Source organism: Mesoplodon densirostris, chromosome 6, assembly GCF_025265405.1.
Source record: "Mesoplodon densirostris isolate mMesDen1 chromosome 6, mMesDen1 primary haplotype, whole genome shotgun sequence".
In the NCBI taxonomy this organism is placed as follows: Eukaryota; Metazoa; Chordata; class Mammalia; order Artiodactyla; family Ziphiidae; genus Mesoplodon; species Mesoplodon densirostris.
In genome coordinates, this window is record NC_082666.1 from 105,434,448 (window position 1) to 105,449,526 (window position 15,079).

The following is a 15,079-nucleotide window of genomic DNA, read 5'->3' on the forward strand; positions in this document are numbered from 1 at the left end:
GCCAAAGTTTTGGTGTTTCTTGTTTGTTTGTTTGAAACAAGATTGAAGGACCGTATAATGCAAGATGAACCCATTAACAGTTAAAAGGGAAAGGACACACTAAAGAGACTCAGCTAGGGCCCTGGTAAATTATCAAAAATTGTGGGCTTTCTTAGTGAGAGTCTAGGATTTGAGAAATTCATGAGGAGAAAAGGCGGGGGTCCCTAGGCACCTGAAAATGAGCATTGCTGCACTGAACTAGGCTGACTTTGGCATGGCATTTTGAAGAAGGCAGTCATATGGAATGTAACGAATAAATAGAGCATATCAGAGCCTGAAAACCTGAGAATAGGCTCATGTGGATGAAACGAGGTGAAGCACGGTGCTTGGTACACTATAAACCCTCAGTAACATTGGCTGGTTTTGAATGAAATGAAACCTAACCTGAATCCAGTCCCTACTCGGTAACAGCAGGGAAGATAATCAGTGCCTAGGCAACGTCTACCAAGTTCTGGGATAGAGGCGGCTCCCAACCGTTGCGTCACCAGGGGCCACAGAACGGAGTCGGGAAGGGAGAAGGGAGGAATTTATGCAGAGGACCGGACACTGGCAGGAAGTAGAAAGCGAAGAAAACTAAACGACCATTGGTGAATTTCAACACCACGTCGTGAATTTCAGATAATTTTCCACTTGTTTATTAAGATGGAAAACTCGGAGTCCAACAATGAAGGAGATGGAGTTTCAGTCCAACGCATAAGTCAAACGGACCGATTGATTCGGGAAGAAGATTTCTCCAGGTTCGTAAATAATCTGAGTGAAGAAGATTACGAACTTATGAGAGACAACAATCTTCTAGGCATTCCAGGTGAAAGTACGAAAGAAGAGTTGCTGACAAGACTTCAGCTAATTAAAGAAAACGCACCACAAGACTCAGATGAAAATACAGGTATATTTTGCTTTTGGAGGGAATAGGATGGGATGAATAAGAAACTTCATAATAGGAAATAGTAACTTCATAATAGTAAATAGTAAATTATACAGAAGTGACTTACATTAATTTGGTAAGTAACTTCTCATAAAAAGAACTGGCATTTACTTGATTTTTGGTGAGAATGTCAAGGTATGTTTGTTTGTTTTCCTGATTCACATTTGGGTTGTTTTAATTGGGAAACAGTGCAAAGTAGTCTATTTGTATTTTTCTTGGTTTTCTACCTCAAATGAAAGTCCCTCCTACTTCCTGAATTATTTTTTCTACATAGACATGTAAAAAAAGCAAACAGAAATATTCTCCACTGGGGACAATTGTGCTCTCTCCAACACCTGGGGACATTTGACAATGGTTAGAGATATTTTTGGTTGTCACAGGGGAGGCATGGGTGTTACTAGCATCTAGTGGGCAGAGGTCAGGAATGTTGCCAAAGATCCCACAATGCACAGGATAGCTCCCCAAAACAAAAAAATTGTCCAGCACCAAAATGTCCATAGTGCTAAGGCTGAGAAACCCTTCTCGAACCTCAGGTCTGGTGCCTTCCCTTCTAGTTGAAGTAGAGGATTTTGCTGTCTAATGAAGAGGATACTATAATACTTTGGCTCTTGAATATGGTTCAGTCTATTCATTTGATCTGACCTTCAATTTAATGTCAATTAAAAATCTTGGTAACATTAAGAAGTATTCAATGGGCTTCCCTGGTGGCGCAGTGGTTGAGAGTCCGCCTGCCGATGCAGGGGACACGGGTTCGTGCCCCGGTCCAGGAAGATCCCACATGCCGCAGAGCGGCTGGACCCGCAAGCCATGGCTGCTGAGCCTGTGCGTCCGGAGCCTGTGCTCCGCAATGGGAGAGGCCACAACAGTGAGAGGCCCGTGTACCATGGAAAAAAAAAAAAAAAAAGAAGTATTCAAAATGCAAACACTTTTAAACCTATAAAACTTGTTTATGTTTGGGCAATAACCTTATATTTTAAAACAGCTTGTCTATTATCAAAAACACATAAGTGAAGAGCCTAGAAGTAGTCATGTTGGAGACTAATGAAAATTAGACAATAATGTAAATTGAACTAAAATACTAGCATTGTACCTTAACTGGTGTTTACCTTGTTTAATTGCATTAGTGTTTTGACAGTGGACTGAAAAAAAAGTCTCTTGACATTCCTCCTACAGTGGTACACAGGGCTGTGTATATGATGAAATACTGAAAATAGACTTCCTCCAGATTCTCTTTTTTAAAAATTCTCTATGTTTATCTAGGATTAGCTCACTCTTTTCGGATGGAATCGAAACTTTTCTACCTTTACTTATAAATCTACACAGTGCAGTTTATAAAATATTATCTCTATAAATGTGAAATCAGTTGAAAACATCTGAGTATTTAAGTTCTCATTTTTTGTTTGTTTTTGAAACAAAGTTTCAGAATGCTATTTTATGATGGTTCTAATTTTGGTAGTTCTTTTATGCACCCTCCCCATTTTTTTTTTTTTTTTTGTTAACAGACAGAGGAGACTCTTCAGATGATGTGTCTAGTGGTGACTCTATAATAGACTGGCTTAACTGTTCTGGACAAACTGAAAATATGACAAGTGGACAAAGAGAAAACCAATCTTGGAGAGAAGAGAGCCAAATTAATCCTAAAAGTGATCAGCTCATATTCAGTTTAGAAAGCAATGTTAACCTTGATAATGGGAGTCCAAATCCACACAATGAATATGTAGCATCTGCAAGACTTCCCAGAAGAGAAAATATGGAAGACAGCCAAAGGCAAGTGGAAAGTCCCCAATCTGAATCAATATTTACAAGACCATCTATGTCTGAACAAGATACAACTGAAACATTAATGGAATTCCCACCTACCACAAGTCAGTGAAGAGCAAGAAGTAGGAGCCCAGAGTATCGGAGAACCAGAGCAAGAATTGAAAGTTGGTCACCTTCACGTTCACTTAGGGAAATTGTACAAAGACTTAATAATAGTATACCATCTCAGAATTTTGAGCAGCCTCTGCTAAGTGAGAATGCGAGATTTTCTAAAACTGAGCACCAGGAAATATTGAGACAGCAAATGACTGGATTTGAGTTGCAAAATAGAGGTCTTATTGAAATTTCTAGAACAAGGAATGCCGTTCATGGAGAAAATTCTCCAGATACAACCAGCAGTGGTGAATCTTGGGGAATGAGGGAAATATATCCAACCATACCCTTCAATCTTGAAGTAGGACAAGTTCATTCTGGAGCATATTCTCAGAGAGACAGCAGAGCTAGTAGAACTCAGTTAACATCTGAGACACCAAACAACACTGTCACTTCTGAAAGTGAATGAGGACTGAGGCATATGTATTCACATTCTGAGCAGGCAGGTGTGAGAGCTTATGTCAATTAGAAATCTCGTTTGCAGAATTTTAAATACTAGCTTAAATGATACAACATCTGTTCTAATTCAGAGCACGTTAAGGCAGACAATGACAGAATTTAGTAACTCAAGTAACCTTATGGACAGTGACAGTAATTTAGAGCATAGTGTCTCACCTCCAAGTCAAAACATGGAATGGCTAGAGTCACCTAATGGTAGTAGTAGTGGTATATTTGCTTCTGATTCAAACCCTAGCTATGATACCCATTCAAGTTCCACACTGATTTGTCATTCAAGCCCCAATTGTATGTCTATTTCCAATTCTAGTCTTATTTCCAGGTCCAGCTCAAGTGATGAAAATTCAGGAATTAGCTCACTGATGTTTGAAGGCAGTGAAGTGACACACTTACCATCAGACTTATCATCAGAGAGCAGCCAAGGGGGTAGACAAATTATCCTTCACAGTAATTTAGAGCATAGTGTCTCACCTCCTAGTCAAAACATGGAATGCCTAGAGTCACCTAATGGTAGCAGTAGTGGTATATTTGGTTCTGATTCAAATCCTAGCTATGATACCCAGTCAAGTTCCACACTGATTTGTCATTCAAGCCCCAGTTGTATGTCTATTTCCAGTTCTAGTCCTATTTCCAGGTCCAGCTCAAGTGATGAAAATTCAGAAATTAGCTCACGGGTCCCGGAAGATCCCACATGCCATGGAGCGGCTGGGCCCGTGTGCCATATGTAACAATCTGAACTGAATCACTAGTTCCTGAAGGAATTATTGGGCTTCCCCCAATTTCTGTTCCATAATAAAAGGTAATATTAAAAAGTCAAACAATATTGTTCAATCTGACAATAAAAATTAATTTCACACCATAGCAGTTCATTGAATTTCAATAAAAACTTAGCATGTGCACTGGGTTGGGATGTTCCTGATTCCATGGGAGAAATGTCTTAACATGATATAATGAATCTAGATAGATCCTAGTAGTATTATCTAGTCATGTAAATCCCAGACATCTCTTAGCCCTGTTCAATCCTGGCTGTGCATGCAAAGAAACAGAAACCCAACCAAATATCAATAATTAAGAAGCAATTTAAGACTACATTAGAGTCATTCACATAAAGAAGTCATGTTTCATTCATAGAATGCCATAAAAAGCTTGAAACCCTTCTCTTCCTATCTCTCTCCACAGCAGTTTATCCCACCTCCCTAACACTACCTTAAAGTTTCTCCTATTCCCCACTACCAATGTATCAGTCAGTTATAGCTAAAAACTGATGGCACACTATAAAAGAGTGATGGAATAGCATTTAATGAAGACACTGAAGTGTGTAAAGAATGAAGGGAAACCAAGAGATGATGAAGTACCTTGAGACTAGCAGCTGTGAGAAGCCAGTATTATAACCACTAGGTTTGAAGGGGCATAGAGAGACAGCAGTTCCTGCAAACCAGAATGTCTTATTCGAGTTGTAGTAGAAGCCCACCCAACAAGAGATGTAACCTTAGAAAATGGCATCCACTGTCAACCTGAAGTTTGGAAGGGGGCAGATCATGGAAATAAATACCCTTGCCTTCTTTCCTCCTGACTTCTAATCACTTATCAGTAGTTCATATTAACCAAACCCAACCTGAAGACACAGAGAGACTGGTCTATGAAGCTGATAAAGGTCAGCCTCCTGGAATCACGGAGCAGGGTTAAGAAGGATGGCGAGTAGATCTGGTAAGCAAATCAGAGACCATCTACCACAACCAGCATTCCCAACTCTCTTCAAACCCAGCCTGTGTATGCTTTCTTGCCTCTTCTGCTTCCGCTTGTTCTCTATTCCACTCTATGACTCAGCTCTTTAACAACCCTCTCTATTTTCCTTTCATTTACTCAGATCTTGTATTTTTAAAAGTGATAAGAGGACAAAGCCTTAGAACTTAATGACCTTTCTCTTAAACATGTCACACTTTGATTTGCTGTGATTGTAAACAACTAAGGATAAAGGGCAGTTATAGGTATGTCTTTAATTTTTGCTTCTTCAATATATTCAAGCTTCAATTTCTTTCTATATATGTTTAGTTCATATAATTAATTTTTAAAACAGATTCTGATTTCTTATAAAGGGTTTTATGGTTTATATATGACTCTTAATCCTTGTGTGAATGACCCAAAGTAGCCAATTGCTGCTTGGAGCCTCACAAGCTGCAATATGAAAGCCTTAAAGGTAAAACTTGGCTTCAAGAAACATGTCTACATAGTTCAATTCTAATTGTCCCCAGTAAAACCATCAGCCAAAACCCCGAATATTTGAAATCAAAATTTAGGTCATGCTTCCTTCCAACCTAAACATAGTGAAGGATTTTTCTCCTAATTCAGCCTGAAAACTATTTTTGGGGGGTTGTATTGGCCAGTCCAGAAAATTTTGCTTAAAATTTTCAATCCTGGTATAGGTGAGAGTACATTGTATTATAACATAAAGCAATAATCAGAAATTTTGTGCAATGTGCAACCTATGCAAATGTAGGCAGTGTTAAGTATACACCTTCTCTAAAAGGTTAAAGTCAGAAACATCACTGACCTTTCTTTTCTATGTGAATTGCTGGCAGCCACAGTATTTGCACATAACTACAAAATATATATGAGGAGTGGTGGTGAAGTTTTTAAAAACATCTTTGAGGTAGCATATTTTTCACCCAGAAGATATCTGCATGGCCAGAAATGAAGGCTTGGATCAAACCTCTGAAATTTACATTAACTTCTGAAAGTTGTTTGAATAGTCTGATTTTTAGGAAGTATTTTTGATATCAGATATACTTCATTTAAAGTGAGTAGAATAATTATAACAGTACTTGGCTTTCATACTATCCTAACAGATTAAAACCTTCCAAAGAATGATAATTGCTTAATTAATGCTTCAGTACATTCACATGCACCTTCTGTGGTCGACAGAATTCTAAGATGATGCCCAATGATCCTTGTAGTAGCCCCTCTCCTTGAGTATGAGACCTGTGAATGTGATGGAATATCATTCCCATTATTAGATTATGGTATATAGCACAGTTGATTGGGAGATTATCCAGAGTGAGCCTGACCTAATCAGGTGAGCACTTAAAAGGCACAGAGAACACTTCTAATCCAGATAAGATGGTTTATACTTCCCTCTCCCTGCTCCCCCTTTATACGCACAACTATATATTGTGGAAATAATATGAGACAACCAAAGGAGATCTCTGAAAGGTCTAGAGAAGGTGAATTGCCTAGGGACCCTCAGAATGGATGAACAACCTCATGGCAGGGCATCTTATGACCCTCTACCAACAAAAAAAATGTGATCCAGGCCCAGCATTTCCTAACTCCCAACTTAGTAACAGGAAGTGGCTCAAAGAGGCTCTTCCTCCATCACATCAAATGGGAATCCCCCAAACACCAGGCGAGCCTTGCGGACGAACAATTGGAAGCCCTGATGACAATAAGTGACCAGGGAAAGTGCTTTCCTTCCCCATTGAGATCCCCCTTCACCACCCAGACACATCAGTGGCTAAGGGTCCCAGCAAAAGTGCTCCTACCACAAAAATATCCCACGTGGAAAATGCTTTCCTCAGATGGGCCTGAGACTCCTCTCCCCTCCCCAGAAACATCTGGAAACTTGCTGGTACCAGCAACGGAGATCCCTCCACAGAAAGCTCTCAACCTGGTAAGCACCATACACTCATAGTCCAGGGAGACCCTGTCACAAGTGCCTGGCCCAGGAAGGACTCTTCATCAAGTGTTCCAGAGATTCCCTTCCCTCAGCAGAACTACCAAGTGCCATATCCTGGGGAAGCTACTTCAGACCCCATAAGCAGCATGAGAAGGGACCAGAGGTAACCCCACCTGCACAAGAGAAACAGACCAAAAGAGAACAACAAAGGTTCTGAAAATCAGCTTATCATGGAACCACAGTCCATAGAAGTACAGAAAATGTGTGCCAAACCTATAAAGAGTGAATGCCTGCTAAAAATTAAAAAAAAAAACACTTTAAATAGGGACCAAAGTATCCTAACATAATAGCCAAAATGTCCAAAAGCCAATAAAATATCACTACTTATACCAAGAACCAGATACATGACAGCTTGAATAAGATGTGAAAGATGATGCCAACCCAAAATGAATTGGATGTTAGAATTATCTGACAAGGGTTTAAAAATTCTGATTTCAGACCTTTAAGACCTTGAACACAGAACCTAGTCACTCCATGCCAGTATCCCAACCTGTAAAACTGTGAGCTAATAAAGGGATGCTGTTTTAAGCCATTACATTTGTACTAATTTCTTATGCAGCAACAGAAAACTAACACAACTTCTCATCTGGGCTCCATCCTGTACCTAGAAAATGATTATAATGAGTCCTAGACAAGTAAATGGCTTAATGTCTTGGTTCTAGGCCCACTATGACATTATATTCTACCATTTTCCCCAAGAATGGAATCCCTAATTCCTGCTACTGAAGCTCCTAGAAGACAGTATCCTTCCTGTTTGAACAACCACCAATATCGTATCACTCTAACATTACTTCACATCACCCTATCTCATTCTACCAGTGTATGCTGCTTATATCATAAACCCAGTTTAACACTCTGACTTTGAAATTATATAGCCACTTATTTTTCTCTCAAAGCGATTGCTGAGTATTATATTGCTCTTCCAAATCATATTCCTCTCTGTCTGCCCTGACAACTCAGAAATGGAGAAGATTTTTACCTGAATCTTCTGAGCTCAACCTGATACGCTTTTTACGTTACAGTATATCAGTTTAAATACACAGCATCACTGTGATTGTGAGCATAAATATTTCCATCTTAAGAATTTTCACTGTATTTTCTTTGTAGTTTTTAAAATATTTGTTCATTTTGGCCTAATTCCAAAAAAAACCCTTATCTGAACAATAAATTCTTTTTGAAAGTAGTTATAGCCTGTGGATAAGTTTTTGATAGCAATATAAAATCTATCTTTTTTTGGCTAACCATGAAAATAAGTTGTGCTCTCAATATTCCATGAAGAATTAAGTATAAAGATTCTTTTGTAAATGCAAACAAGCCTGAGCATTGAACAACATGAACATCAAAACACTGCATGTACTGGAAAGTTCACAAAGAAATGTGACGTTTCTGTTAATTAATATTACTTGTTATCCATATACAATACTTTGAGATCTTCAGTATCTTCTTTACTACAATTAACCAAACATTTCATGTCTTTTCATTATTTGAGAGGTGAATGTATACTCCCTTCAATGAGAAGTTTCCTGGTATAAGAATTTCGAATGGAAATCTGAACTGCATTCCTTTTCTGTGACTTCATTTAAGATTTGAAAATTTTTTTACCATCCTAACTCAGGCTTTTTCACTATGAAGTAAGAGGCTCTCCTTTGTGTGATATTCAAAACTCTCCATTTTTAATCATCAAGCCAGCATCTTTAACATCACTGCAAAAATGTGGGGATTCGGAAAAGCATTTTGGGGAAATTCCTTTTTCTCTCATTCACCATTCGTAGAGGAGAGACACTAATTATAAGCCAACTCTGGGCTCTGGGTTCTCCATTCTCACATCACTAGTCACAACACAGTTATCTACCACCCCTGGCCTTGTCATCTTCTATTCTGGCAGTTTTTTTTTTCTTTAGTAGCACTTGTGACTATCTAAAACATTTTTTATTTATCTTGTGCTTGTTTTCCTCCCTATTCCTATCCCAAAATAGAAGCTCCAAAAGATCTTTCTTTTTTTAAATTACTACTACATTTCTAAAAACTAGAACAGTTATTGGCACACACACACACACACACACACACACACACATTGCTTCAGAATTTTTGGCCACTGTGAACATCTCAGACTTATTTTTCACCCTTTATTCTCCAAAGAAAACCTATTTTAATACTGTTACCTACCATCCTGGATTTGATCTATTTCAACCTACATCTCTCTCACTTACTTAACATATTTGTATAGGGTTTCTTGCCTATTAAGTTATAATATCTGCCAACCCTTTTCTAAATCACTATTTCAGGCATTCAACACTGACCAAGAATGTGCCATGCCCAATGCTGGGTGCTAGGGTTATAGTTAAGAAGTACAGCACTTATCATGAAGAAATGTATTATATTTTAAAGAAGGCAGATGAATAAACATACAGTAACACTCTAGGTGAGGGATGCCCTGACACAGATTCAGATACAGGATATAATGGAATGATCTAGGAGGAGAAATCTACACTAATAATTCAAAACTCCTTTAAGTTGGGTTATATCTGAGTTGTATCTTACAAGACTAGTAGCAATTAGCCAATGAAATGAAGTCATTAATTTTATTCTAAGCAAAATATACACTGCATGCAACAGTAATGATGCATTGAAAATTTAGGGCTCCGTAAACAGTAAGTATGAATCATCATACTCTGGGGTAGAAGAGGAAGAGATGTAAGTACATTAGCAAAAAATGAAGAGATGAGGCCAAAGAGGCAACAAGTGGTATTGTGTATCAGGCTGAAGAGTTGAACTAGATCTTCTAAGCAATGCACAGTCAACATGAACTTTCTAATAGGAATAAAATTTTTCAATTTTTAGAATGGTCATACTAGCAGGGTTATGAACAGATTGTCAAAATTTAGATTGTCCCACTTACGGAATTATGGCATTAACTGGAAGAAAAAAGTATAAAGTCCTGATATAATGGTGAGACAGTTGAGATATGGATGCATATAGATTCAAGTAGTATTAAAGAAGCACAATAAAATTTGGTGGCTGCTTGGATAACTTAAGGATGACCTTAAGTTTCTGGTTTAGGTGACTGAGTAGATGGTGAGAAGTTCCACTGATATAAGAAATGCAATATAACTTGTTTGTCATAGTAGAGGAATAGATGACAATTCAGCTGGAATCTCTGAGATTTGAGATGTCAGAGTGATATTTTAGTGGCAATGTCCATCTCGCTATCACGGAATATCAAGTATGCTTCTAAAATTAGGATAAAGATGCCAGACTGAAGTCAAAGAAGTATGAGTATTGCCTGTGAAAGTATGTTCCGTGGTAGTAGTGGAGGGAGATGGATGGAATCCTTTGGAACAGGAGCAATTATAAAGTAGACAGACATAAAGAAGCTAGCAAAGATAATCAAGACAGAAAAATGAGAGGTGTAAAGATAATCATAAACACAGAGCTCATGGTCTTCATTCATAAATATGAAGAGAAAACAAAATATCTCTAGATGTTAAGAAGAATGTAAACTACTAGGAAAGCAAGGGTTTGTAATTTTCACTACAATAGTCATAGCACCCAAAATACTGCCTTGCCCAAAGTAGATGTTCCATAAATATTTGTTGAGATATTTGAGATAGGCATGACGTAAGAGAGAATAAGATAACTATTAAAAATAGAAAAAATAAATCCTGGGAGAAATAGGAATAATTCATGGACTAGGACAGAACCTGAAATACTTAGTTTTACTGTGAACAGATGCAGACCTGCCACTATTCTAAAAACCTACAAATGTTGAAAGAATAAGTCTTTGGCAGGAACTGTAATAAACATACTGGCCATTATAGATCACCAGGAAACAGTCTTTTTTAAAAGGCTCCTTTTTAAAAGAAAGACTTGGTTAAATGCCTTTCTATCAGGCTTTTTGTTTCGGAGAAAAAGGTGTAGGTGAAGTAACTCTGCCCCAGATAGACTTTCAGTCTCCTTCTCCCTCTTGCCATCCTGAGTTACTCAGGAGTTCTGCTGGGCACATATATATACCTCAGAAGCTGAAGCCCCCTCCTTGCATATTATAGTAGTGGGCTTCCCTTTCTTTCAGATTTCACCATTATTATGATAGGTTCTTGAGAGGCAAAGGTAATGGCTACGTATGCTTACATTCACAAACATCTTGAACCAGAGCCTCTTTTCTTTTGTATTTTGAAATCCAATATAAAGGAATTTTAAAATTTATCAACAGGGAAAGTGTTTCAGAGTATTTGAACTTGAAAGAGTATATACCCATAACTTCATTTTTTCAAGAAAATTAGCTTCTTGAAATCTTATGCAATTGCTGCCATGGTCATTGTATTAATTATAAATTGTAATTTTAGAGAACCCTTACAAATTAGTTTAAAGGCTAAAAAGGAATTTATTGACTCACAATACACCAATGTTTGAAAGTGCTAATACTTTCAGACACAGGTAAGTGTGGGGCCCCAAAGGATATAAATAGAAAATGTTTCTCTGACTTGGATATTCTTCCCTCTGCAGTTTGTTTTGTTTTTTATTATTTTGGGGAAAGCTTTCTCCAAGTGGTGGCAAGAAAAATGACGAAAAGCAACTCTATTTTTATATAATACCAATTTACTGAACCCAGGCAAATAGAAAGCCTTTATACAAAAGACTGACTTAGCTTGGGATTTCTGTTAAAACCTCAAGTTCAGGGAATTCTAACTGGCCAGGTCTTGGTCACATGCCCAGCATGAGAATATGGAGGTGGGATCTCTAAGCCAAACCAGATGGAAATGTGGACAAATTTACCAAAAGTAGCAATGAAGGTCTTCTAAGGGTTCTCTTTGTTTTTCATACTCTTCTTGAATCAATTCTGGTGATATGTATTTTACTAGGAAATAATCAATTTCATCCAGTTTTTAGATTTTTACAGCATATTTATGTTCAGTGCATCATCCTAAATTTAATATATTTCCCTTTGTATTTTTTTCTTTCTGTTCCTATACTTTATAGCTTGGCTTTCTCCCTTTTTCCTTGATCAGAATATCAGATGACATTAGATAAACTCTATATTAAGGTTTGATTGGAGAAGTAGAACCACTAGAAGGACTTTATTATAGAGATTAAACCTTACATGATAGTGGGACTTGGTTAAGCAGTCTATGTAAATCCACTGCCCTGCCTCTTGGTGCAAGTCCCGAAGTCAGTAGGGCTGGCAGTCAGGAATGAGAGATGATTTGAATTTAGGAGATCAAGGATAAGCTGGAACCTTCAAATATAAGCTATAATCCAACTAGGAAAATGAACTGAACACCATATTAAAAGGATTATACATCATGGCCAAGTGGGATTTATTTATAAAATGCAAGGATGGTTCAACATACGAAAATCAATCATTGTGATACACCACATTAACAGAATGGAGGACAGAAAAACCAAATGATCATCTCAATTGATGCAGAAAAAGGCATAAAAAGTATGTTCATTGGAGTTCAAAACTCCATAGAAAGTTTTAATAACATATTTGATAAAAGTGAATTTGAATTTTATAAGTTGAAAATAGGCCAGAAAAAATTATGAGATTAAATGAAAATGTGAATGATAAAGGAATAAAGGTTAAAATGGAAGACTCACATTCATCTAATAACATTTTTAGAAGGTGAGATTAGAGTGAATTTAACAAGTATTTGAAGAAATAGTATTTCTCAGAGATTAAGTTAGAAATAAATCCTCAGACAAAAGAAGTGCATGGAGTCACCAGTAAAAGAAATGAAAAAAAAATATGACTATATCCTGTATCATATACCTCACCTCAGCCTGATCCTTCCTTTGTTCTGCATTAAAAGAATGAGCAACACTGGCAGACTACTTATATATACAATCTGACAGTGTCTCACTGTGTTCATGATTCCAACAAATCTATCCCCCACCTCTCTCCTTACTCCAGCAGGTGAGAATATTCCTAAAGCAACCCTTTCAGTTCCCCCACAGGCTAAACCCATGGATGAATTCTTTCTCTTTTCTTCACATTCCTTCCCCATAATTTTGAGATCCTGTTTACAGAACTTCCAGAGGTCAAATCCCAGCTTGATCATGCATTCTCATATTGAATCGCCAGCCTTCCCTGCTTCACTGCTTTTGCCCTGCAATCCTGTTCACTTGCATTGTACTCTCTAATTAAATAATAGCACATAAACTCTTGGCCTGAGGCTCTGCTTTCTGGGGAACCAAGGCTAAAAAACAGCTGGTAAACCACATCACATAATGGCAAAGAGGAAAGTCTAAAAAACAATTTGGAAGAAAGAAAGAATATCAAATAAGAAGAGCAATTAGACTGGTAGCAATCTTCTCATCAGTAACAATAGATGCCAGAAGATAGCTGAAAGCACTATCCTTAAAGTACTAATGGAAAAATCACTCTTAACTTAGAACATAACATTTAACTAACCATATTAAAAAATGACAGAGAGGACATTTTCAGACAAAGACAGAAATTTCTACCTATAGACCCTCAATAGTAAAACTTCCAAGGAATAGGTTTCTTACTGAAGGGAATTAAACTCACCGTGAAGAAGTGGAATTAAAGAACAATACTGAGCAAAGAAAGTGATATACATGTAGATAAATCCAAGAAGGATTAACTGTTAAACACTGTGTAATTGTGTGACTAATTTGGGGGCCAAGTCAAAAATAAAGTGCAATTCAATGGAATATTACTCATCCATAAAAAGAAACGACATTGAGTTATTTGTAGTGAGGTGGATGGACCTAGAGTCTGTCATACAGAGTGAAGTAAGTCAGAAAGAGAAAAATAAATACCGTATGCTAACACATATATATGGAATCTAAGAAAAAAAAGTCATGAAGAACCTAAGGGTAGGACGGGAATAAAGACACCTACTAGAGAATGGGCTTGAGGACACGGGGAGGGAGAAGGGTAAGCTGTGACAAAATGAGAGATTGGCATGGACATATATATACTACCAAACCTAAAATAGATAGCTAGTGGGAAGTAGCTGCATAGCACAGGGAGATCAGCTCGGTGCTTTGTAACCACCTAGAGGGGTGGGATAGGGAGGGTGGGAGTGAGGGAGATGCAAGAGGGAAGAGTTATGGGAACATATGTATATGTATAACTGATTCACTTTGTTATAAAGCAGAAACTAACACAACATTGTAAAGCAATTATACTCCAATAAAGATGTTAAAAAAAGAAAACTTTTCTCTTAAGCTATCAGCAATTGGGTAAGATACACCTTTGTAAACAAAGATGAAACATTTACTTTTTCTCCCTACCTGACCCTCCAGATTTTGGAAACTCTTGAGTATTCATCTCACGGCAATACAGTTAGTTATCTGCATAAATGCAATAGATATCTGCTTTTCTTGTAACAGGACACAATAGGAAACTGATTATATTAACCAAGGCTTTGACTGGAATGTAATATTTGAGAATAATGTACATAGAATCAAATATGACCAGACAACTTTAAAAAAATTAAGGGTGACTTTATGGAGCCAATAAAAACCCTTGAAAAGACAGCCTGGAACCTTGCTTACAGGGTTCCCAACAGCCTAATCAGGTGAGTAATGAACTTCTTGACAGGTGCAGTAATCTCAGGATAATTGGGGAACCTCGAGAAGAGAAGAATTCACCTATATCTATAGGTATTGCAAGTGAAGTCAGATAGGAAGTCTTTGGCTTGGCTTCCTACTCTCGAGAGGCTTTTACAAGTTCAATCTGGGGAATTCCCTGGCGGTCCAGTAGTTAAGACTCCGTGCTTTCACTGCTGAGAGTGCAGGTTCGATCCCCAGTTGGTGTACTAAGATCCCACAAGCTGTGGGGCATAGCCAAAAAAAAAAAAAAAGTTCAAAATTTCAATCTGAGATTCCCTATGAAAAATTCCGGCAAAGCATGTTTAAAAGAGCTTATGTGGTCAATCACTATTCTTGCTGCACTTCTGTACAAAGTCAGGACAAGTTTTATTGAAATTAGACTTACTTTGCAAACAAATTTGTCTTATTTTGGTTTCTTTGTAAAAATGAGG

General features: G+C 37.5%; 1 pseudogene; it reads left to right on the top strand.

Moving 5' to 3' along the window:
* Positions 1 to 681: 681 nt before the first annotated feature.
* Positions 682 to 7,174, top strand: LOC132491663 (E3 ubiquitin-protein ligase RLIM-like; annotated as a pseudogene).
* The last annotated feature ends 7,905 nt before the right edge of the window (positions 7,175 to 15,079 follow it).